This window comes from Thermobia domestica, chromosome 11 (genome assembly GCF_964235325.1).
Source record: "Thermobia domestica chromosome 11, izTheDome1.hap1.1, whole genome shotgun sequence".
Lineage (NCBI taxonomy): Eukaryota > Metazoa > Arthropoda > Insecta > Zygentoma > Lepismatidae > Thermobia > Thermobia domestica.
The window spans coordinates 24,037,903-24,065,343 of record NC_137464.1 but is presented as its reverse complement, the minus strand read 5'-3'; the positions used below and the strand labels follow the sequence as shown (position 1 = coordinate 24,065,343).

Genomic DNA, 27,441 nt, shown 5'->3' with positions numbered 1-27,441 from the left:
TTACAGTCCAATGCTCTAGGCCTATATATAACACTTGACCAACTTCTTCCTAAGTCCAATATTGAGTCCAATATTAATCTTATGGGCTCAAAATAACCCCTACAACGTTGAATAGAAAAATAACAACACTAAAAAATGTATGGAAATAGGCAGATTTACAAAACATTTGGAATCGACCAGCGAAAATGGCATGTTTCTAGAGCTTGTAGTTTTCGAGATATCATTGTCGAAAGGAATATGCCAGAAATATATATAATCTTAGCGTTTTAATATACGTATATATAATTTGGAGGTTGGTGTAAATTTATCCAATTCAGATGTTTCTAAGAAACCTTCTCGTAGTGTTTGTAATTCTCCTTCTCTAAGAGTGGGCGTAACCTTGTAAAGGTTGTTGCCTTTGATTTGTTTGTCAAGGTATCCTTTTAGCACTAAACTTTAATAAGACTGGAGCTACAACATAACATGCGGCTTCGACTACAGGAACTCCCTCTGGGAATAGAACCGGGGCCAGTCCCTTCGCTGGTGCGATTTAAAACTACATAAACAGAAGAAACTCTTGCAAGTATTCAAATTAGTTATGCTTTTAAACTGTAGGTGTCTCTCATACTTTATACCTCATTGCTAACAAAGAACATAAATAGAAATTAGTCAAACGACGTATATATATAGTTACAGATTAATGAGTATCAGATTTCCAAACTTCTTTCTGTAACTGTTGAATTTTAGGACCTAGAACTTCGCTATAATATCCTCACAGAGCGTAAGACAATACACAAGCCTTTATCTAATGTCTTATTACGTCATTTACATAACTTCGTGAAGTTTACATGTAACAGAAACGAAACTTCACTAGAGAACATTGTGCCACCGAGACGACCTCGAAATTTGCTTATGCAGCCATCAAAGAAACCCATGAAAAGCTCTCTGCAACAATAACAAGCTCAAGAATAGAGGAACGAACACGCTAAACAGCGAAAGCAACTAATTTTAGGAGAGGGAGAAGATCAACACAGTGTTCGTGCGGGAGTGAGACATAGGGAGTTCTGACGAAGAAGGATATAGAACAAAAACTAAAATTTACTTGGCAACATCGTCTCGCACGGATAGTTTCCTTTTCTTCCCACTACGTGTCTCTCTTTTCCATGCCTTGTGGTGATGATGCTATTGTTCTCGTAAAATAAATAGCTGTACCGTTTCCTCATTCGTGTTTGGTGTTTCTTTTTGGAATTGTTGTAGTTCTATCCACCTTCACCTTCTAGACCAAAGAACTCACTATATCATTACACGAATTTTTTTTTTCTTACGAAGGCGTCTGTGAGTTCATAAATTGAAAACAGAGTAGTTACAAAGATGACAAAAGAAATCAAAGTAATAACAGCTACCGGAAAGTTCGGAGGTAAATTATGTCGTGCAGATTGACGAGCTGTTGGTATAAAGAAAATGACACAAATACCGGTATTCGATCTTCATACGAAGCAATCGCGATATATTTTCAGAACAATCCTTATTCTATTAGCGCAATTACATTTCTGACGACTAACCTTGCACAAATTTACAATATGGACCAGAGATAAAAGCGGATCTGAAAAGGTAGGGGAACGCATGACCTCACGCTGTCCCCTTACATATCTTTGCCCATTGTAATTTTTAGGAAGTGGAGGGACGCCATAGATATTTTTTTTTTGGAAGTGGGGTAAAGGCGTTCACCCGCTTTCCCTCTCGCTTTTACTCTTGATATGAAGCACAGAAGTAATAAAGGCTATATGAATAATATAGACAGATTCAGTGTACCTTCATGACGAAAACAGTTCGCCTTACCAATATTATTCAGATTTACCATGCTTCAATACACATTCCGCATTTTCGGTTTACCTATAGTTCATTTTCTTAAAGATATGTTCTCTTGAAAGGTGCCGACCAAAGTGCGCAGACTGTCCACACTGTGTAGTGTACAACGGTTGTAATGATACTATTCGCAGTTGTATTTGAGTAAAGTTGTTGGCTAGTGGTTTACTGATGTATTAATTGCTTTTCTACTATGTGTTTTAACATGTATCAAAAATAAACATTTTTTTTTTAATTTTAAAAATCTATATCTTTCTGCAGCAGTGGCGGAGCCGAGTAATCTTACATCATCCAGATAATAAAACAAATATTTCGAATAAACATCCCATAATTACGCTCTTTAGGCTAAGGGAGACAGGATGATTAAAGTAAGTAAATAATGATGGAATAATTGGTGGAATGAGAATGTGGGGAGAAACGGGAATACTCCGAGAAAACCCATGAGAACGACATTGTCCACCACAAACATACTTGGCTAGAGATTCGAAGCAAGGACCTCACACACCAGAAGTAAACGCTCTACTACTGAGCCACCGCGCCCCTAAGTCCAAATAATAGGACTTCTTAAGACACTCCTAATTGACTCACAGTTGTAACTTAATTTTTAAGAATGAAATACAGCCATTTGACATTATAAAAAGGTACAGCGGTGATGCAAATTAATCTTAGATATTCGTGTTTCATGTGCAATCACTTATTTTATCAATACTGTAAGGTTACCGTTTGTACGTGGACAGCTCGTCAATCTGAATCAATCATCTCTACACTTAAATATTTAAGGTTTTTGATTAACTAGCATTATTTACTATTGTTCTGGTTAGCTTGCTTTTTCTTTTGTGCTCTCATTTGATCTATAAGAAAATTTCACTTCCTACTATTAAATTTCAAACACCAAAGCTCTCATTAAATTACATTTATTTACCCCAACTCAGGGGGGTGGATTCTCATAGTCGGGTCCCTCCCCCAGAAATCCAAACTTTTTTTTGTATATTTAGCCTAATTTTAGGAGTGACTTTTACAAATTTTAAGATAATTTATCCTCATATTTTATTTGGACCCCAGAAAAACTTTGGATCCTCCTTAAATAAATTCTTCCGTACGTACCTGTGCAGGAGACAACTGTATGTAAATAAGTTGGGACAGGTACCCTATCAGTTATCTCTTGCATAGGCTACCTATCCCAACTCATTTACTGTACAAGCGCATCGATTTTCCAACTATTACACACTTTCTAGAAACATTGTGAACCCATTTGGACATCAAATAGTCAAGCGAAACAACATATTGTCGTGATCTCAATGGACGTAGACGACGAAGCTCGAAGAGCTTAAACGTCCAATGTCTTCATTCTTCAATTTATACATCATTTCATCGTCATGATTTCTTAAAAATAATTAAATAAGATAAAGCAAAATTTAAAAACACTTTATGTATTAAAATGCTAGGATTATATGTTTGTCTCCAAAGAAAAGTTTATATGTTTGTCTCCAATCCTTTCGACAATGAGATCTCGAAAACCACAAGTGCTAGAAAATGTGCAGTTTCCATTGGTCGATTCCAAAATTTGTGTAGATTGTCCAGTTATTCAAATTTTCAAAACTCGTGCCATTATTGTTCTATTCAACATTTTAGGAGCCGTTTTGTGCCCATAAGATTAATATTGTTGCAGGCCGAAACTACGGTCTGAGGCAACCAGTAAAGAAGTTACGTATGGCGGGTTGACGGACATTGCAGGCTCTTTGCTTAAATCTGATTGGCAGATGCTATTGTATGCTGGCAACTTCAAAGAATTCAAGAGAGGCAAAGACGTCTGTGAAGTTGTCCCGCCCACCTAAAGAATTTTTCTTGTTCTTATCTACATCGTTAGTTTATCGTTAGTTTACGTTAGTTTTGCTTAAATTATCGTTAGGTTCGAAAAAATAAAATTTTTATTCAAAAAATAAATGGGCAGGCCAACTTCACAGTTCCCCACCCACAAACTAATTTCAAAATAAAATTCCAACTCATATCGTTAGTTTTGCTACAACTATCGTTAGTTTCACAAAATAGCGATTTTATTCTAGAAATAAAGTTTCCCGCCAACTGTGAATTAGCCCGCCTATATTGAATTCTCATAAAATTGCAACTCATATCGTTAGTTTATCGTTAGTTTACGTTAGTTCTGCTAAAATTAATGTTTGTTTTCCAAAATTACTATTTTATTCGAAATAAAGGTTCGCGCCAAATGTAAAGTTAGCCCGCCCATAAAGAATTATCATAAATTTCCATTTCACATCGTTAGTTTACGATAGTTTTACTAAAACTATCGTTAATTACGAAAAATAACGATTTTATTCGAGAAATAAATGGGCAGGTCAACTTTACGGTTCCCCACCCACAAATGAATTTCAAAATTTTTTTTTATCACATTGTTAGTTTATCGTTAGTTTACGTTAGTTTTGCAAAAACTATCGCTAGTTTCGCAAAAATAAAGATTTTATTCTAGAAATAAAGTTTCCTTCCAACTGTGAATTAGCCCGCCCATATTTTTTCTATTGAATTCTCAAAAAATTCCAACTCATATCGTTAGTTTACATTAGTTTTGCAAAAATAACGTCTTTATTCGAGAAATAAAGGTTCCCGCCAATGTAAAGTTAGCCCGCCCCTAAAGATTCTTCATATATTTCTACCTCATATTGTTAATATATTTTAAGTTTACGTTAGTTTCGCCGAAACTAACATTAGTTTCGCAAAAATAACGATTTTATTCAAAAAATAAATGTTAACGGTTCCCCACCCAAAACAAATTTCAAAATTCTTTCATATCGTATCATTAGTTTATTGTTAGTTTACGTTAGTTTGGCGGGAAACTTTATTTCTAGAACAAAATCATTATTTTTGCGAAACTAACGATAGTTTTAGCAAAACTAACGTAAACTAACGATGAACTAACGATGTGATATTTTAAAAAAAATGAAATTCGTTTGAGTGTGGAGAAACATGAAGTTGACCTGCTCATTTATTTCTCGAATAAAATCATTATTTTTGGGCAATTAACAATAGTTTTAGTAAAACTAACGTAAACTAACGATGTGAGATGGAAATGTATGATAATTCTTTATGGACGGGCTAACTACATTTGGTGGGAACCTTTATTTCTCGAATAAAATCGTTATTTTTGCAAAACAAACGTTAATTTTAGCAAAACTAACGTAAACTAACGATAAACTAACGATATGAGTTGGAATTTTATGATAATTCAATAAGGGCGGGCTAATTCACAGTTGGCGGGAAACTTTATTTCTAGAATAAAATGATTATTTTTGCGAAACTAACGATAGTTTTAGCAAAACTAACGTAAACAAATGATAAATTAACGATGTGATGTGAAAAAATTTTGAAATTCGTTTCTGGGTGGGAAACTCTAAAGTTGACCTGCCAATTTATTTTTTGAATAAAAATTTTCTTTTTTGGAAACTAACGATAATTCAAGCAAAACTAACGTAAACTAACGATAAACTAACGATGTAGATAGGAAAAGAAAAATTTGTTAGGCGGGCGGGAAAACTTCAAAGACGTGAAGCAATGAGGAATACTCGGACGGATATGGATTTATTAAAAAAAAATCCCACTTGATATCGTGTTTCTCCTACACATTTGCTACAAACTCACTCCAACATGTATACATAGCAATTCACTTCCTTTGTGAGTCTCCTATTGTTTACTTGTGTGAGTAAGGAGACATACACAGTGGGAAGGAGATTCATGGTCATTATAGATTCATGGTCTACTCAGCGCAGGTTCAGCTAGTAACAAATTAAAAATACAAATAAGAATTTAAAATAAAAATGTACACATTTCAATTAAGTAGAGTTAATTATTAAACCAGTTTAGTATTGAAGGCATTAATATTAGCGTATAGCACCTTTCACTTCTCATATAATGGGGGGGGCACGGTGGCTCATTGGTAGAGCACTTATCCCTGCTGTGGGGAGTCCCTGATTCGATCCCCGACCAAGTAAGTTTGTAATGGACGACATCGTGTCCATGGGTTTTTATGGGGTACTTCCGTTTCCTCCCATATTGTTATTCCACCAATTTCTTCCATTACCATTCACTTGCCTAAATCATCGTCTCCCTTAGTCTAACGGGCTATAATCGTGGGACGTTAAACTGGATGATTTCATTTTTTTCTTATAATCATACAATGAATCATAATTATCCATTTTCTCGTTTCATAGTTTTTTTATTTTATTTTATTAATTAGTTTTATTTATATATTTAGTTTTTCAATTTAAGTTGTGGTATATTAGAATATGTTTGCTTTGTCTTTGAGCCAACAATAGGAGGATCAAGGCGACCAACAGCAACTGTTACTTTGCATAAAATCTGTTCTAAACATTACCTGTAGCGGTAAGCTACCCAATGCTAAGTTGTGGCCTTCGTCTGTTAACGTTGGTTACCCTTGGATAGGTAGTCCTGTTTTAAAGATTCGCTTCTGATGGCTGATTGCAATAACAGAGGTGGTGAACTATTTATGTGTGCAGGAGGATTAAACCCAGAGACAAAGCGAGAGAGAGATTAACGTGATACAACTGCAAATGATATGTACTTAGTCTTATGGGAGGTTATTGTTTTGAGATTTCCCAGCATCCATCTAATGACGGGGAGCTAAGTCTCTGGATACGTAGTTAGAGAATAAGGGGATTGTTGTTTTTGAGCAGTCACAACCTGGAATTCATCAGAGGTATTACATGCTGGATGTGATTTCAGGTCGTACTCTCTCTCTCTCTCTCTCAGTCTCTCCCCTCTTTGTAAAATCACACATACAGCTGTCTCCTGCATAGGGTTGCCAGCCGCCTTATTTTTTGATAAGACAAGAAAATCTTCGGAATATCAATAAGTTCCGGGATCCATTCATTTCCTAGCTTACTTAGAGTTTAACGTTCCTTTTCAGTCTGTAGGTTATATGATTCATGTATGTATAGCCAAGGTTAAAAGTGGATCTGAAAAGGTAGGGGGACGCATGACGTCGCGCCGTCTCCCGTGCCTATCTTTGCCCATCGTAATTTTCTTAGAAAGTGGTGGGATGCCACGGATATTTTCTAGAAGCGGGTGGACGACATCCCCGCGTTCCCCTTTACTTTTACCCCTGTGTATAGCTTAATGGGAAAACTCGAACTACATAACATCGGCCCTACAAATTGAATCACCGTTCCATGCTCGTTTTGCGCTGGTGTATAAAATTCTATAGTTCGGAAGACTTAGTTTGACTCACTTGTCGTTAAAACATTTGATTTAATTGGTTAATTTTTTGAAGTGTAGTATTTCTTTTTAGCAAGAGTACTATTTTTTATGTGAACATATAGCTTAGTGTAAGATCTGACATCAGATCTACATGTATTATCTATCATCTAGCATGTGTATAGTGGCAAGCAAATACTTATTTTCTTATAATTGACGTCATTTGAAAGTCAAAGTTACAATGCTTCATTATCGAGCGTTTTGAACAACGTAGAATGATCAGCAAGTAAGTTATACTGTATTATGGCTTTCCAGAACTATTTGTAGCTTCTAATATAACAGCAATGTGAGAACAGAACTTAGTAAGCAGCCTGCCTTTTGCGGCACTTAATGGATCAAGTTAATTCTCGTGAATTCTAGTTTCTTTAGAAACGGATTTTTATTACATTACTGGTACTGACTTTCTTACTGATTCCTGCAGAAATCGTAAAGCATAAAATGTTTAATGTTATAGACTATGAATTACAGTCGTGAAGGTATTTTAGATGTTCTTGGATATGTACATTTGGAAACAATAATAAAACGTAATACTTAAAAATATAAATCATGATCACTGTGAAATTCCGTTGCTGTATTAGACACATTAAGTGAAATTCTCCATCAGAAAACTCAGTAGGAATCAGCCGATGATTTTAAATTAAAGACAAATTTGTGATCAGTACATCGCAAATCTGATTTCGGTTGTTACCAAGGGCGCCCATCAGGGGGGAGCAAGGTGGGGCGCTCCCCCCCTACCTAGAGGAAATTGTACTTCAGAATATCGAAAATCCAATAGAATTTTTACATTAGTTACAGCAAAATTTGAAACTACTTTTGAAACGTCGCTTATACTTGCCTCCCTTGGAAACCACAACATGGGCGCCCTTGGTTGTTACTGCTCTTATTCATTAGTCATTTGTTATTTGGATAATAAAATATACAGGGATATGTATAATTCTTTCTTAATATACACTGTAATATACAAATATAATAATTCATCCTCAATCTTCAATTGAGCTCCTTCATGGCTAAGCGGTTAGCGTACGCACCTTTGGCTTGGAAGATCCGGGTTCGATTCCCGGCGAGAGCTCATGTGATTCGGATTTCACGTTAATTAGTAGGTTTACGTCTCATATAGCCTCACTGCTGAAAGGGATGCTAAACTAAAATTAACTCAATCTTCAATTAAAAGTATATAAGGTTCCTTTTTGAAAGCAAAGGCAACAACTCATATTTCCAATTGTGAGATAGGGCGGAGCAATAGTGTCAAAATGGTGCTAACTTGTACTTCTAGCGGATGCAGAAAGGTTATTTGGAGAGAGTGTGTCGCCTCCCAAGACGATACTTCATTTTTACACTGCTGCTCCTGCTCATGTGACGTTTTAGGTCGATGTTCCCACCATTTTTATACTACTGCTCGGCCCTCATGTGAAGTTCTACCTTTATGCTGTCACCTGTTGGTAACTTTCGAAATTATACTTGCCATTGTAACATATTTCTCTGTCAATTGCGCGTTTTTTTTTTTTTTAATTTTAGCAACTTTTTAAAGGTTTTAATTGGACTCTTTCTCATACAAATTAAGCCCTGTTATCTCAAAGCTCAGAAAGGTCAATTGTGACTGACAGCTTTCAGTTGACAAATGAAATGCGGACAAGACATTGATTTTATTTAAATGGTATTTGTTTAGTTAGTTGATTGGCAGAATTTTTTCTTTAGCGCCAAAGTTACGTAAGACCCGGACCTATAGTGTATGGTGGAATCAGAACATCCGTAATACAATAAAATTTCAAGGCCATCCTAACGGAAATCGAATCTTTGACCCCGTACACCAAAGGCGCACGCTATCCTCTAAACTAGCAAGGAAATAGAGACTGCAATTGGATAGAGAGTAGAAAAGATATAATACTTTCCATATGATATTTCTTTATTCAAATAACATGAATTACGTGAATACTGATGATGTTACAGTATATCAATGCCTGCTATTGAGGGAAGTCGCATTGTTTACAGTGTTCTAGGTTTCCATAAAAAAATTCCTCTAGACTTACAAAACATTTTCCCTTTTCTTATAAAATTTTCCCTTTTCTTATCAAATTTCCCCTTTTCTTATCAAAATTTCCCTTTCTTATTAAATTTTCCCTTTTCGTATCAAATTTTCCCTTTTCTTATCAAATTTTTCCCTTTTCTTATCTAAATTTCTCTTTGTTATTAAATTTCCCTTTTCTTGTGAAATTTTCCCTTTTCTTTTCGAATTTTCCCTTTTCTTATCAAAATTTCCCTTTGTTATTAAATTTTCCCTTTTTTAATCAAATTTTCCCTTTTCTTATCAAATTTTCCCTTTTCTTATCAAATTTTCCCTTTTCTTATCAAATTTTCCCTAATTTGCAGAGTGTCCAATTCTTATGACATAAGTTATGTGATAAGATTAATTAAGCTATATTAAAGGCAGTGCCACCCACTTTTGTTTTATTCATTGGTTTTTACTTCTATATTTCAAAACAAAAACTACAACAAACAAATACATACAGCCAACAATGAGTGCAAGTTATGCTACTTTATGCACACACAGAGACAAATTATTGTTATTGTATTGGTTTATTTCTGAAAAACAAAGAAAAAATTTGAGCATTTATATTTCAATCAGTCAGCGAGAGAATTTCCCCTGAATTTTCAACTTTTATCGAAAAACCCTCATTTTTCCCTTTGGCTAAATTTTCTCGTGAAATTTCCCTAGATTAGGGAAATTTCCCTCGACTACGAACAGTATATCGGTAAAAAAAAAAATAAAAGATATTGCTACAAGTTAAGGGGAGAAAATTAGTTACATCTACAGAAAATTGTGTACAATACTTGAAAAGGAATGTCGACGGCAGCTTTAATTTCTTGATGATTGGACAAATATTTTTGTGAGGAAGCAGCTATTTTTATGTACACCGGAATAAATTTGTAAAAATTTGTGTACAACTTTATTACAGTGGGAGATGAAAAAATCCCAAATATTATCCGTCTCCTCCTGAAAGTGTCCTCATACAGGGTGTTCAAAAATTGCTAAAAAGAGCATTTTTTTTTCAGTTATAGTGATTATTAAAAATTGTCATAAAATAGTTAATATGTGCAGTAGAGACATGGAACAAACACCGTTGGAAAGCTTAAAGATTGGTCTACAAGTTTTACTATACTGAAAAACTCTGTATAATAAAAATAACACTTTGAAAATTAAAATTAAAATTTGAATTTTTAATTTCGCACAGAAATGTCCCTGTGAATTTGCTCAAAATTACCAGATTGTAGTCTCATATGTGCACTAAAATACCACAAAGTTTCATTTTGGGCACTCAATAGAATCCGATTCAAAATTCAACTTAAACCAAACATTGCAAGATATTGACCGTGTGAATATCTGGGTTCAGATTGATAACCAATTGCCTGTAGCTATCTATTTACCTGCAGCATCAAATGAATTTATTCAACTTAATTTGTTTCTTAATGTATTAATTTGAATTTACAGAATTATTCACCTTCAGAGTTATTTAGACAGATATTACATTTCCGAACATTACTCAATAGAGGTCATTATTCTTGTTAGTCAGTATGGATGTTTATAAATTTATATTAGCTATATTGATTCATGTTATTTTCATTCCTTTGTTTCACGATTGCTGTTACAGAATTTATTATGAAAGGGGGAGATATATTTCCCTCCCTTTCACAATATTTGTATCAAATGTGTTATGAAACACGGTGACACTCTTCAAACACTTCACTTCACACACTTTCAGCACAAACAATTAGTAAAAAAAATATATATATATATATTTTTCCTATTTCAGTAATGCACTTCCACGTGTCTGTAACAGTCTTCAGTTTTATATTACATAAACGTACATTACAACACAGCATGTCTTGAGCGGGCTAGTCGGGATGCGGATGAGGCCATCAGGAAGTGATATTCGTCCTCCTTGCGAGCTCCGTGGCTCAGCGGTTAGCGTACGCGCCTTTGGCGTGGGAGATCAGGTTCCATTCCTGGCAGGAGTTCATGTGGTTCGGATTCCACGTTAATCAGTAGGTGCACGTCTCATACCGTATAGCTTAGCTGCTGAATGGGACGTTAAATTCAAAATCTATTCAACTCGTCCTTCTTGCCTCTCTTCTAGCGTTGTCACTGTTAAAAGACATAAACTATGGACTTCAAGGAGGTACAAATCTAGCACAAATTGAGAAAATGTCTCATTAATATTTCACTTAATTTTGTAACCCAACAGAAAGAAAAAAACCCAACAGAGTAAAGAATGATACCAGTAATGGTTGTGCTGTTATTGTCTTTGTTCAAATTGAATCATCCGGCCGTTGACGTAATGAATTGAAAAAGATTCGTTATTTAACCCAAAATAATGAAAAACAGAAACAAAACGAAAGGACAAGGAAAGGCCAACTGAAAAATCATTAAAGAAAAATACATAGCTCCGTGGTCGTATCGAGGGTAATTGCTATTAGACGGAAATTACCGTTTCCTGTTATGACTTTCTTTCTGTTTTATTTTTTTAAAATTCCTTTTTAGCTGATTTATTAGTTCCTATTTTCCCCAGTTTTGTCGCTCGCTGCAGTTATCTGTTTTTTTTTTTCTAAAGGGGCTGGGTATGTGTGGGATATGTTTTTCGTCCTTTTCTCTCTACTGAGCGTCTGAATATGTCCTATATATATAACATAGTTGGGACATAATCTCATTGGCTGGAGGCATCCAACAAAATAGATCTGTTCCGAAATGAACCCTTTGTCAATAAATAAGAGTTTGCCCGTAATTGCAAACTACATAAAATAGATATTTATACATAGAAAAAAGAATTGCCTCCTACAGCATGAAGTAAATTAATTTATTACATTCATTTCCGGAACATACATTTTTCTTCTTATTCTTTATTTAAAATAAATGTCTTCTAATCGACTCAAATAGAGTCGAGTTCTTCAAGAAATGAAATGAAATCTTTCAGTTTAACGTCCCACGCATATGACTTTAAGGCTAAGGGAGACGGATGATTAAGGCTAATGAATGATGATGGAAGAATTGGTAGAATGAGAGTGTGGGAGGAAACGGGAGTACCCCAAGAAAACGCACGGACACGATGTTATCCACCATAAACTTACTTAGTCGGCAATCGAACCAGGAACCCCATACACCACTCCACGGATGAGAAGGTAAGCACTTTACCACTGAGCCACGGTGTTCCCCCAGTTCTTCAAGACTATGTAAATAATTATTACGTTCCATCTTCGATGATTGTATGAGTTTAAGTTATATACAGGGTAATTCAGAAAATATGTTGTTATATATTTAGCCTTTCCCGCTGCTCTAGTGGCTAGCGTGTGCTTCTTTGGTGCACACGATTCCAGATTCTATTCCATGTGGGGAAATACGTGGGTCATTCAATATATAAGATTCTCTAAGTTGTAGAATATTTAAGATAAATTTATAAGGTGTACATACATGTATAAGTGTATCCATCCTCACCTTTCCACAATATTCCCATTGAGATTTAGGCATTTATCTCACCGTAGCACCAATTTGTCCAAACCCTTTGAAAAAAATCAGGGCTCTGGCTGTTTAGCACTCTTTTAACATTCTATTTCACTTTTTCATCTGTTTCGAAACGGTCACCTTGTAACGCAAACTTTAAGACTGGAAAACAATGGAAGTAACTCGGCGCTAAATTGAGGCTGTCTGCAGAGTGGGACAGTTGTTCCTACCCTAATTTTTCAACTTTGTGTCTTATTTGCGTGCTGAGTGGGAGTGATAGTTATCGTCAAGAAGAGACCAGATCGCTTATGTCAAATTGCGCTTCCCTGAAGAAGAGTTCAGGTTCTACTTAAGAGTCTTCAATCCCGGCGAAATTAAAATAGCGCTAATTTTACAGTAATTATGTGATATCTTCAAATAGATAAAAGATAATTGAAATATGGAACAAGAGCGCCCTAGATAATATTATTTTGCGTGAGGTACCGTTATCACAAGTCACCTAGTGGCTTTCCGTTTTCAGCTGTTTAGAAACGCGAAAATAAATGCCGATTTTCAAAATGGCTCGAAATCGAAAGCAGATAAGTGAATCGTGACAACGGTTTCTCATGTAAAATAATATTGTCTAGGGCGCTCTTGTTCCACATTTCGATTATCTTTTATCTATTTGAAGATATCACATAATTACTGTAAAATTAGCGATATTTTAATTTCGCCGGGATGAAGACTCTTAAGTGACCTGGTCTCCTGTCAACTGGTGATGCAGAAGTAAAGCGGAATGTGACGAGAGTGCTAAATAGCTAGAACCCTGATTTTTTTTTTTTTTTTTTTTTTTTTTTTTTTTACAAAGCGTTTGAAAAAATTGGTGCAACGGTGAGACATATGCCTAAATCTCAATAGAGAGGTGAGGAAGAAACCACCTACACATGTATGAGTGTACATTTTTTTTTACAGTTCAGAGAAACTTATATATTGAACGACCAACGAATTATAATTTGAATGTATTACGGCGGTTTAGATTCCATCTTAAAGCGTGGGTTCACGTCTCATATAGCCATAGTGTAGACAAAGATCGCAAACTCTATCATACAACCACTAACATTTGTTTCAATGCACACAGAATAGTGATGGGAAAGGCAATTTTTTAAAGTTAAATCACTTTCAGTATCGTTAACGAATTGGTTTTAGTGTAGCATTGGTCCACTTCCTTAACAAGTATGTTGAAATCGATAAGGCAGTGCCTTTTGTGCCTTATTTAATTTTAATTTGTTAATAAAGATATTGCACATATATTCTTTTTCGAATGAAGAGCGACTCTAATCCAATCTCGCGGGCAATACTATGCGCCTCGAAATTCGTAACCCGTTCAGCCATTTGCTGTAGAAGAAACTACGTAGTTACCACGTAAATCAACTAGATGCCTTAAGCGGGAACTGAATCATAACAAGTTTCACTTACTATAAGAGAGTCAGATTGTACAGCTATCGAGTCAACTTGATGCTTTAGCGGAGCGGGAAGTAAATCATAACAAGTCTCACTAACTATAAAAGAGTCAGATTGTATAGTAATCGAATCAACTAGATGCCTTAGTTGGGAGTGAATCATAAGTCTCACTAATTAAAAGAGAGTCAGATTGTACAGTCATCGAATCAACTAGATGTCTTAGCGGGAAGTAAGTCATAACAAGTCTCACTAACTATAAGAGTCAGAGTGTAAGTCATCGAATCAACTAGATGCCTTAGCGGGAAGTGAATCATAACAAATTTCACTAAGTATAAGAGAGTCAAATTGTACAGTCATCGACAAAAGGAAATAACATTTCGTATAGAGAGTATTCAAGGTGTATTTCTTTGTAGCTGATTGAGGTTTCTTAGTCCTGTAATATATTGTCGAATATTCCCAAAACCTAAGGGAAGTATTTTGGCATTACTGCTCGAATAACTCTTTTACACGATCTGCAATGTCAGCATTGTGAATATCACAGTGTTGTGTTATTTCTTCAACACTGGGAAAACATTATTATGATGACTCGATATTATCCAGTCAAACCTTCCTCATTCTTTAATATTTGCAAAATTCTAGAATAACTTAGTTTACCACGTTTATAAATCTCTTACTCATATTTAGAAGGGGATTATATTCTGTTTCTGTCTCTTTCCAGAACAAACGACACTCGGGATTGTACTTTGATAATGCACTCGTTGGACAGTTCTCATGTCGTCCAACGTTTTGAGAACTGACAACATTGTTTTCGTCTTCAGGGTAAAATATGAGAAGCCAAAAACATAAGGCTTTATTATATATGTGCTGGCAGGAAGGAGGCGGAGTTTTATTGGTCAATGATGTCCAATCAGCGTCAGTCTGTGGCCTCAAGTGGGATTGGCTGGTTAGCTGGGTTGGTTAGCAAGCCCTGATTGGTTATTTTGTATACATTTTCTTCCAATGAGAGTAATTGACCAAGAACAATTATATTCACTTACAAAATCCTTGTGATGAAAAGCTCTATTAATGATTGAAAGGTTGTGGAGGAGAATGTGATAAATGAAGTTGTCATTAATTTAAACATAGTAGAAGGAAATGCTGCAGAATTGTTTATTTACCTTATTTTTTCTTCTTTTCATTCGTGAGATTTGGAATCATGTTACTGGTTGGATGAAACCTCTTAAGGAGCATCTTCGTGGGTAAGAGGTTACTGTATGCTCCTTTGGCGTGAGAGATACGGGTTCGATTTTCGGCAGCGGCTCGTGTGGTTCGGATTCCACATTAATCAGTAGGTTCACGTCTCATATAGCCTCGTTACTAAAAGGGGTGTTAAAAAGGGTGTTAAACTCAAAATCAATAAATCAATCAATCAAAACCTTTCAGTGGACTGAATCTGGCCCGCGGGCCATAGTTTGCATGTTATTGCGGCAGCATAAACCTTTATCATAATTAAGTTATGAGCTACTCATTTTCACTAAAAACCTTAAATCTTCAAGTTAGCACACCAAAATATGCGGATCTTCTATTGGTTACGTCGTCATTTAATTTCCCCGCCTCTCAAAGATCTTCGCTTATGGTAGTCCATACTTGATTATCATAGAGGAATGATATTTTAATTTACTTTCCTATTTTATAAATGAAATTTGGGGAACATCAATCTATATCCCTACATATAAATGAAAATGACTATGTTTGTGACTTGATAACTCTTGAACCACCCAACCGATCTCAATGTAATTTTCAACATAGATGAAGTTTGGGCCTGGGATGATCTTTTCTTTTTATTTTACTTTGACGGTGCAACTTAGTGGGAGGGGGAGGAGGGTAAATATATAAAAAATGATCGAAAGTGATCAATAGTAGTGTCGAATGCATAGTTTTCGGGGTTGCTGAGATGAACAGTGACATTTCTGATGCCGTTTAAATTCAAATTCAGCCCCGCAACTTACGAGAGCGGAGATATTAAAAAAATGATTGAAAATGACTGATATTAATGCCGAATTCATAGTTTTCGAGGTCGCTAAGATGAACAGTGCTACTTCCGATGCCGTTTAACTCTAAATTCAGCCGCATTATCCTAAGGGGGAATGATGACATGTAAAAATATTTGAAGCTGACCGATATTAGTGTCGAATCTATAGTTTTGGGGGTCGTTGAGATGAACAGTGACACGTCCGATGGTATTTAAATCCGAATTCAGCCCCATTATCTTAAAGGGAATTATGCCAGTCAAAAATATTTGAAGCTGACCGATATTAGTGTCGAACCTATAGTTTTCGGGATCGCTGAGATGAACAGTGGCACTGCCGATGTTGTTTAAATCCAAATTCAGTCCCCATTATTCTAAGGGGGGATGGTGATATGTAAAAATAATTGAAGATTAATGTTGAATTAATATTTTTTGGAGTTGATTGGTGACAGTTTTGGTGCCCTTTATGTTTAAAATGAAACGTATTCTCCCTCTGCGAAGAACGGATATTCTGCTAGCACAGAATAATACAATGATATTATGATTCGGAAACCCAGATAAAAAGTAATACATAAATTTCGATTACATGGTTTGTTCGTTGCACAGCAATTAAAAGTGATTACCAACAAATTACCGTAAAGAAAAAAAAATACCTCTCTGTCGAAACACTTTCCCTTGTGGAGCGAATGAATATTAAAGGGCAATAATTGCCTCTCTAACCTACAACATCCGGATATTTTCACTTTCTGCATAGATATAGAAGTTAGTTGGTGCACTTCGTTGCGTGGGTTATGCCCCTGGGGGCCAAAAGGAAACAGGAGCGCAGTGGTTCGTTACACATGCAGAACTGGTCTGTTTCACTGCGAAAGGCATGTTGGTTGGTGTAATGAGTAAATATGTGGGGTTGGTTTTCTGCCATACATATAACGTGGAGATCGCTTCCTCGTTAATTCCTGGAACTACACAGTTAATTTATTATTGCTTCACATTTTAAAGCTGGAGATCATATATACACACAACGAAACCACTAAACATCGTAGTTTATAAAAACTCGGCGGACATGTTTTAATATAAACTTGAACTTACTTTCTCGTTGAGTTCTTTTTATGTTATTGCAGGTTCAGAATGTTCATGAAAATGATGGCGGGTCTCATCCGATAATAGCCTTACTCCAGATTTTGCATTTGGTCTCTATCTTTAATGAGACTCGTGTTTACTAATGTCAATCTGACTCGCTATCCTTAATAAGGGACCCCGTTCATAGTAGGTATCAAACCCCGTGTTGAGAAAGGGAGAGAATCTCGAAAGAAAATTCTGCTAACCTTTCAATTGCCAGTTATTCCTGTTTCCCAGCTTATCAATATTGCAGGTTTCGGGGAGAACTAACAAATTACTGCACAATTGAATTACACTTCCTTATAGAGAAGTGTGGTACGGTGATGGACGTAGATGATGATGATGAGGAATTCCCTACCGAGAAAGTGATGTTTAAGTGAACCTCTCAGAAACGGGTCATTAACATGGATCACCGGGTCCGAAAACGTACCTCAGTATGGTACTTTGCACGATCTGAATTAGGCAACTATTGACATCCCTACCGGGGTAGAACTCAGCCTCTCAAATAACAATGTCTGTTTATCAGACGGACTATATTACTTATTACGTAATGTAAGGTATACTTCTTTCATAATTAGAGATAGGTAGGGGTTGGGTCCCTGTCGCTCCTACAGAAGAACAGAGGCTTAGCTTTTCTTTCGAATGGTGACTTTCACACGTACCATTGGGTGTTGGAGAGGTACTTTGTACGTAACGTGTTTGTCGTACTGTACTTCAGCATGTTAAACTCGAGGTTATTGAGGTTATACAATATTGGGCGGATTCAGACGCCATTATCTCTCGGCATACATCTCAAATGTGCCCAACAGATGCATGTGGCACTTCAGCACAAAATTCGAACGTTCTGAGATAGGTAGGACCGTGAGTTACCAAACTCCTCTGAATTTCAGGGGACCTCGAACTTGGATTGTTCTCTGCCAGGCTTTGGTTAAAGTGCGGGACTCAGTAACTTCGGGTATTGACCCTAAGGGAGAGGTGAGCTTATCTTATAACACTCGGGTGCCAACACTGCAAATGCTGGTATAGTTTTATCAACGTATAGGTACAAGTGGTAGGCACTCAGGAGCTCTAAGGATGAGAATAGGATATTGAGGTAGGACAGGCTTAATGAGCAGAAACGGTTACATTCTTAGAAGGTTTTGAGTTTTTCATGGACAATTAGAAGGGAACAGAAATTATTGCCAAGTTGTTGCAATCACGGGCCAGCCATAAACTTTCAGTCAGGTCTTATAAGGTATGGTACATATCCATTTCACAACGGAAAATTAAGAAGTAACATAGGCACTTCAGCAACTACACATACCGTACCTTCAATAAGCTTGCGCTAGCTCGAGTCGTGCTCGATAACTTCACTGAACTCACTCTCACTAAGGACTCAAAGCCAGGGGTAAAAGTGAGAGGGGACGTATTGGGACGCTGTTACTCCACTTCCGAATAAATATCTATGGCGTCCCTTCACTTCCTAAAAAATTACAATGGGCAAAGATAAGCACGGTGGACGGCGTGACGTCATGCGTCTCCCTACCTTTATAGACCCATTTTTACCCCTGCTCAAAGCTATCATCAATGCGGCTTGTACCCCTCCTGGTTACACTTGCTAATCATATTGAGGCTCGAACTCACTAAGGGTTCAGATTTGCTATCCTCAATGTGTCTTGCATTCGCTCCTGGATGTGCTTAACAATTGAATCGGTGAGTGGAAAAACAGTACTAGTCCAAAAAAAAAAAAAAACCACACATTTTGAGATATTTGCAAAAATAACTTTTGTTTGCAAATATCATAAATATAGTTGATATTATGATAATGGAAACCGTTAGGATTTAGATTTCTGGGCTTTCAGCATCTATGGCTATTTAGCCACTTTTGAGGGATGATGTCCCTAGGGCCAGTACACTATCCGGGGAAAGGGAAGGAAGGAAACGGCCTGGGACCTATAAGTTAGGTACCACCCCGGCATTTGCCTGGTATGAATGAGAAAAACCCTGGAAAACCTCATTCAGTGTGGCTGGCCTGAAAAAGCGTTTAAACTTTTTCGACCGAGTGCCCTCAGCGGGAATCGAACCCGGGACCACTCGCACCGAAGGCGAGAGCGTTAACGACTACGCTACGCAGGCCACAATGGAAACTGTTATCCTAGCCCATAAGAATGTACGTATGTGCCTAATTGTTTTTTAACATGTGCCAAAAATTTTAAATAAAATACTAATTATTGCGGGACATGTACTGTTTTTCCACTCAATATTTCTTAATGAACTTTTCACTGTTAATAATACAACTACAATATAGAAACAATACGTTATTAAAATAAATTAAACATCTTTGATATTAAAGAAAGCAAAAGAAACAGTATTTAGTAAGCAAATCTGTATTGGGGCATTCAAACACTTGAAAAATATGAAACATTCAATAGACACAAACCGCCTTATGCAGAGTCGTTTTCTCGTATGATTAGCGTTATACTAAAGGCCTGACTACTGCACGAAACATATGTTAGTCGAACTCTTTAGTATGACACTAATCACGCGTCAAAACGACTCTGCATAAGGCCCAAAATTTTTACAAAATTAGACGTATTCATTTTCCTCGGTGGCTTTCCAAGTCGGTATTTCATTGTAGAGTGGTAATGCTTCATTAGGCACATACTTCATCAACTTCTCTCGACGACTCATTGCTAGTATCACTAATTATTCATAACTTGCAAACCATGAATGTAATAATATACCCCATTCATAAGAGAATCGATAACGGATTGCACAAATGACGGAGTAAGCTTCAACACTTACAAAGGTTTAGTTTTCAACCAGAAGCGCTGCGCTGCTAGCGCCATCTGAAAGCCGGACTATATGTAAGAGGAATAGCAGCACTAGTCCAGGACAGATACTGCATTTCCCCTCATTCAGCACCATAGCTATTTTTATAGCTGCTATAACATGCGAGGGCTTGCAAATTGCACTGTTCTTCATTACAACGTGTAGTTTCTATGTTTGTAGTGTTACTTTTTGCAGTTATCTTTAAATGGCTGATTTTGGAATGGTACTGTTTTTCCACTCACTGATTCAATTGTATTGGAGCTGCAGCTGACTAAGGTTCAAGTTCACTATCTTTAATGGGTTTTGTACTTACTCCTGGTTTCATTTAATGATCATATTGGAGATTCAGGTTCACTATCTTCAATCGGTTTTACACTTGCTCCTGATTGCAGTTAATAATCATGTTGGGCAAATCTGCCTAATGATTCATGTTCGTTGCCTTTAATGAGTTTTGCACTCGCTCGTGTTTCAGATTAACGATCATATTGCTGCTCGAGTTCAATAAGGGCTCAGGTGCGCTATGCTTAATGGACTTTGCACTCACTGCTGGTTGCGCTTAATAGTCATTAAGGCTGACCTCACCAAGGACTCAGATTAACTACCCTCAATTGTTCTTGCACTTGCTGCTCAATAATCATAGTAGGACTCAGCTGACCATGAATTCAGGTTCGCTATTCTTAATAGGCCTTGCACTTGCTCCTGGTTGCACATAATCATATTGGGGCTGAGGTCACTAAGTGCTCAGGTTCGCTACCTTCAATTGTTCTTGCACTCGCTGCTGGTTGAGCTTAATTATCATATTGGGGCTCGAGCTGACAAAGAATTCAGCTTCGCTATTCTTAATACTCCTTGCACTCGTTCCTGGTTCCACTAAATAATTATACTGAAATTGAGCTCATTAAGTTCTAAGGTTTGCTATGACTAGTATGGCTTCCACTCGCTTCTGGTTGCGTTTAATAATCTTACTGTAGTTCGATCTTACTTGGGGTCTAGCTTCCTTTGAAATTATAGAACACGTGTTCTCACTTTTCTTGGTCAGCTGTTGAGTTTGAGCTAGGACGTAAATACACATGAATCAAACAACTCAAATATTTACTTTATACTCAGTATATCACACACAAAAGAAGTGATTTCTATCACTTAATGCTTATTCTTCAGAAACGAAGTTAACTTTTTTTTTAAATTTTGAAAGTGAAGCCTTACCTCAAAGTGACAGTTATATATTAGTTGATTCAATTCATACTATATTAGCAAAACTACAGCAGTTTGAACATGTCTGCGAGTAAAGTTTTGTCGTCGAGAATTGAATTTGAGAGAGATTGTGTGTGTCTCGAGGGAAAATAGATCTGCTAATCACTGAAGTGACAAGAACTGCTAAAGACTTCGAAGACCACGATCCGGGAAGGGCTTCTGGAAGAAGACAAGCCACAAACGAACCGTTGATGAAAGATTACACCACTCCTCTCTTCTTCTCTCCTTTCAGATGATGTTAGTGTCACCGTTAATGAATTAGCTCAAACATTTTACAAGAAGATGAGAGAGAGAGAGAGAGAGAGAAAGAAAAGTGGTGAAACCACGATGACAAACTTTCGTGCGGTTACCATTTTTACGACCGCAGAAAATGCCTATTGGAGAACTTATGGTGAGGACGAGGACGAGGAGAGGTAAAGCCAATAGAGCAGACAAGTTTTGCCAACAAACCTCTCTCCTCTTTCCCTTTCTCTAGTTCTCATCCTCCAATCTCGTCCTCCTTATCCTTCGACCGTACGTTATTTGCTTTGAGAGACGAATGGATGTCTTGACTTCACTTGACTCGCGGAGTTTACTACCGAGCAGGTAGTAGCATGTGTCATTCGGTCGAGACGCACACAAACAAACATTTTGAAAGGAACCCAGTCTTACATCTGAAGTTAGCTGCAAGTACTTGTCACAATGAAAGTTGGGTCACTGTGGGAACGGATGACAGCAAATTATTAGTAGTAGTACAAGTAGTACATAGTCACCGTTAGAAGTTTGCGTGTTACTGATAGGAATATCTGAGACACTATTAGGAGTATCTATGTCACTGTTAGGAGGATTTGTGCCACTCTTAGGAATATGTGTTACTCTGTTAGGAGTAAGTGTGTTACTCTGTTAGGAGTAAGTGTGTTACTCTTAGGAGTATGTGTTACTCTGTTAGGACTATATGTGACACTGTTAAGAGTTTATATGACACTGTTAGGAGTATATGTGACACTGTTAGGAATATGTGTGACACTGTTAGAAGTATATGTGACACTGTTAGCAGTATGTATGACACTGTTAGAAGTATATGCGACACTGTTAGAAGTATTTAAGACATTGTTGGGAGTATGTATGACACTGTTAGGAGTATATGTGACACTCAAGAGAAAATGTACGAATGTTATGAGTATGTTTGACACTATTATAAGTATTTGTGACATTGTGAGGAGTATATGTTACATTGTTAGGAAGTATGTATGACACTGTTAGAAGTATGTGTAAAACATCTTAGCTCTACGGTGAATATACCAGTCATTTGCTGTTTCCAACTAAAATCATAAATGGTCAACCTAACATTAGTAAACAGTATTAGGTCTACACGCCAACTAGAGCTGATGCTAGTTTTTAGAATAATCTAACTTTAAAATAGGTATTGAATTTACAAAAGCTTGGCATAATAAAGAATTAGAGTAGGAAATGTTTTAGGTAAAGTAGTTGTTGGGCCCGAGCTCTTGGCTCCCTGTATAGTATAGGTTTAAATTGTGCTTAAATAAGACCTATAATTGTTTACATTAACCAGTTTGGGTTCCAATTAAATAGTCACAATTTACCTGTTACTATATACATTGCAGTTTTTATACATTGCAGTATACGTTGCAGTTTTTAAAGTTGAAATTAAATCGTTACAATCATTTTAAAACTAAAAATTGCGTGCATGTTAGCGACACCTATTAGCGTCAGACAGGCAAACAGGAACACGTATAGCGTGACGGTTTCCTATTATAAATTAGCACTGACATGTTTCTCTTTTATAAATAGGATTTGATCCAAAATTATTTCAAAGTTGCACTGAATACAGATGATTAAAACATTATTTTTTGTTGTATTTCTAAATATGATGCTAAATAAACCTTGACATAGTTGAAGGTGGGGGATGCATTTTTATGTATATTTAATTCAAAATTATTTGAAACGTAACTGAAGTGGATTGTAATTGCCAATTATGAATCTGTGTTTGCTCGTAGATGAAGAAACTCATTATCTCTGTCTATTTATTCTCTTTGATCATTCAAATGCGTACTCATCCCTCGTGACAGAGTCATTTTGGCTTCCCTCAATGCGTGAATAATTTCCCATAAATATATCAAATAGTGAAAGAACGGGGGAAGGGGGAGGAGAACAAATTTTCTCTCTTCATTTGTCATGTGACAGCCTTCCTCTCGTTTTGGTATTATTGCTTATTTAATTATGTAACGCAAGGGTAAATGGTGTGTATTAACATTTTTAAAAAGAAGCACACGCAATTCCTTTCGTAGCAATTAATGTGCTGGGACGTATTTGTTTTATCATGACCACGTTAGTGAGACATATAAGATAATAATGTTATTAGGATCACGCTAGTGGGCCTTATAAGATTGTAACGTTATTAGTATATCACACTAGTGTCCGTTCTAAAATTGTAATGTTATTAGTATATCACACTAGTGACCGTTATAAGATTGTAATGTTATTAGTATATCACACTAGTGACCGTTATAAGATTGTAATGTTATTAGTATATCACACTAGTGACCGTTATAAGATTGTAATGTTATTAGTATATCACACTAATAACCGTTATAATATTGTAATGTCATTAGTATATCACACTAGTGACCGTTATAAGATTGTACTGTTATTAGTATATCACACTAGTGACCGTTATAAGATTGTAATGTTATTAGTATATCACACTAGTGACCGTTATAAGATTGTAATGTTATTAGTATATCATACTAGTGACCGTTATAAGATTGTAATGTTATTAGTATATCACACTAGTGACCGTTATAAGATTGTAATGTTATTAGTATATCACACTAATAACCGTTATAAGATTGTAATGTTATTAGTATATCACACTAGTGACCGTTATGATTGTGTATATATATATATATATATATATATATATATATATATGTATGTGTGTGTGTGTGTGTCGTTAGTTTGTCGTTACTTTGCTAAAACTATTGTCAGTTTCGCAAAAATGCTTTTGTTATTGGAAAAGAATAAAGAGCAGGCCAACTTCACAGTTCGTCGCCCACAAACAAATTTAAATGTTCCTCCATCTTATATCGTTAGTTTAGCGTTAGTTTACATAAGTTTTGCTAAAACTATTGATCGTTTCGGGAAAATACACTCTCTTTTTATTGGAAAAGTAAATAAGCAGGCCAACTTCACAGTTTCCGCTACCCACAAGCGAATTTCAAAATTCCTCCACTCATATCGTTAATTTACCGTTACGTTTCTTGCTAAAGCTCGTTAGTTTCGCAAAAGTGCATTTTTTTATTGGAGAAATAAAGTTTCCAACCAAGTGTAAAAAGCTAACCCGTCTATAAATAATTTTCGTAATTAGCACCTCATGTAGTTGGTTTAGCCTTACGTTTGGTAAAAATATCATTAGTTTCACATAAAAACACTTTTTATTGAAGAAATAAAGTTTCCGAACACTTTGATTCTAGCGCTTTACTGGTCCACGCTTAGTTGCATGCATGAGGAGCATGCCCACGACCGTTCGGCCTATTTGATGGACGGGTGCCGCGAGAATGTAACGTACCCCTCCCGTAGTTCCTCAATACTTTATTGAATGCTCGTGCACATGGTGCACCGTCAGAATTTGTCCCCTAATTCTGACTCGTCTAAGCGATGTAACTCCCATTCTCTGAGGGGGTGGGATACGCCCACTGCGCGGCCAGACCGAAGTCCTGATTGCCCAAAGATTAATTCGTTAGAACTTTCCAGTCGTTATTTGTAAACTTAATTATTGATCATGTAAATAACAGCGCCACCTGTTAAGATAAAAACGGAACTAGAGCATACCATTATCAATCCTTTCATTACAGCATTAGCAAGCCGACAACGTTATCGTTACCGTTATTACCTTACGTATGTTATCGTTAATGAAATGTTGCACAGAAAATTATGAAAACTCTTTAGTTTTAATTTTTGTCCGGACTATACAGGACGAGTCAAAATGATAAACCCAATTTCAGATTAAGTGATAATATGAAGTGTGAACGTGAAAGAAAAGGAGGATAGGAATGGCGAAAGAAGCAGCCTTTAAAAGAAAGAAAATAGTAGTTTGTGGAACCTTGAATAAAGAGTTGAGAAAAAGACTTTTAAAATGCTTCGTCTGGAGTATTATGCTGTACGAGTCAAAAACTTGGATATTACAGGAAAATGTTGAAAAACGAGTGGACGCTTTCGAAATGTGGGTGTGGAGGAGAATGGAGAGAAGTACTTGGGTCGAGCGGAAAACGAATGAGAGGATGTTAGAAATGGTGGAGGAGAAAAGAATTTTTAGATATTATTAAAAAGAGAAACTGGTTGGGACATTGGCTAAGAAGAAACTATATCATGACGGACGTGCTAGATAGTATGGTGGCAGAAAAAAGAGGGAGAGGTGAGAGCGACTACAATTAATGGACGATATCAAAACAGAAAAATCGTACGTGAAAACAAAGAAGTTAGCGTAAGACCCGAAGCATGGAAGCTTCTCAGTTGCGGCAAGTGACCTGCCAATAATGGCAAAATACCTTGAATAATAATGATTCTGTGAAACCTAATCAAGTACTCTTGTCAGACATGCTCTCTGAAAGGTTAACTTGCAAACTTTAGTTTCCACGCAGTGTTTCCAGTTTCTACCGCTAAGAGTCAGCAGCGAGCAGTTGAGGAAAATGGCTGATATTGACTACAGCATGAGGCAGAAACAAACTATCGGCTTGATGTGTGACGTTGTTGCGCTGCCGTCACAGAACACTTGTGATATGTTTGAAGAAAACTTTCACAGTTTACTTTTCTTAGCATACGTGTTAGGCCTACAATTACATATGTACATTATATTTCACAGAATTAATTTCTAAAATCGAGTTCATCATTTTGGCGTGGTCTGTAGATATATAAATCGATACATGACATGGGGACGAACAAATTTAAATACTTTAGGAAAAATACTCATGCGTAGTTTTTGAGAAATTCGAGATAAAATTTTTTATGGCGCTGGAAAGTACTATATCGAGAGTAGGGAATAACTTGATATTGTGCTCAAACATATTGTTTATTTACTTATCTATTGTACATGTGAAAGAAATACACTATTAAGTAACGATTGAATCTATTGTTCCCTGCCGTCTCTTAATAGTCACACACACTTACTCCTAACATTTACGCTCATACTTCTAATAGAGGCCCTTGTACTACTTGTAACATAATTGTTATAAAATAGTAGTTGAACGAGTTAGCTGAAAAGGTACACACATTCCACCCAGAGATAGAAGTGGATCTGAAAAGGTAGGGGGACGCATGACGTCACTCCGTTTTCGGTGCCTACCTTTGCCTATTGTAATTTTTTTTGGAAGTGGGGAACGCCATAGATATCTCTTTCAAGTGGGGTAATGGCTTACCCCCACGTTCCCGGTCACTTTTACCCCCTGATTCCATACAATAGGCAAGCTAAACTGACCCAACTATTTCGTTTTTTATAGGCTCGTGCGCCCCTTGAGAAGAAGAAGAAGAATCATATTCTTTAATTATCAATAGATACTCTACACTGAGATCTGCGATAACTTATGAGCGGAAAATGGAACATATTTCTGGAATGTGGCCATTTTTTCCACCAAGTGTCAGAATGTTGAAGTTTTTGAGATATGTTCCTTCTCCAACTCGCTTATTCAATTATGTGGAGACACGCGGTCGAAAAAGTGAGAAAAAAATTTCATTTCAGTCATCTGAGTGAGATTTTCGTGTGTCTTTCTCATTTACATCAGGTAAATACCGGAATGATACCTAGTATAATAGTCCCATCCTGCTTCTTTCTTTTCTCATTCCTTTCTTCCTCCTCACTTCCAAGAACAGTGTGATCATCGAGAGACGTCATCCTCATATGGCCATAGATGCCGAAAGCCCAGAAATTTATTTCCTAATTCTAATCCGTATTCAGTTATATATTGGATTAGAATAAGGTAGTTACTTGATTCATTTTCAAATTATTAAATCGAATGAGCAGGATTGCTGGTTTATTTCTTTTTAGAGGTATTATACTAAGTTTTAGTTACTGAATTTTGAGCCTACATCTGTTAGGAAAAAATTATAAGTTGTTAGAAACACTGCCAGAAGAACGCCTGAGGAAAAGATTTAATAATCTGTATTACTCGATAGAATCAGAGCACAAAAAGCTAAAATATTT

At 36.4% G+C, this 27,441-nt stretch overlaps 1 protein-coding gene and 1 non-coding gene across 6 annotated transcripts in view; one reads left to right on the top strand and one right to left on the bottom strand.

Annotated features, from left to right (window-relative positions):
- Nrx-1 (Neurexin 1) overlaps positions 1-27,441 on the top strand; it is a 962,813-nt gene that overhangs the window by 309,326 nt on the left and 626,046 nt on the right. The gene's annotated exons all lie outside the window — the stretch shown is intronic.
- Positions 19,226-19,298, bottom strand: TRNAR-UCG (transfer RNA arginine (anticodon UCG)). Its single transcript has one exon. It is a non-coding gene; the product is annotated as a tRNA-Arg (tRNA).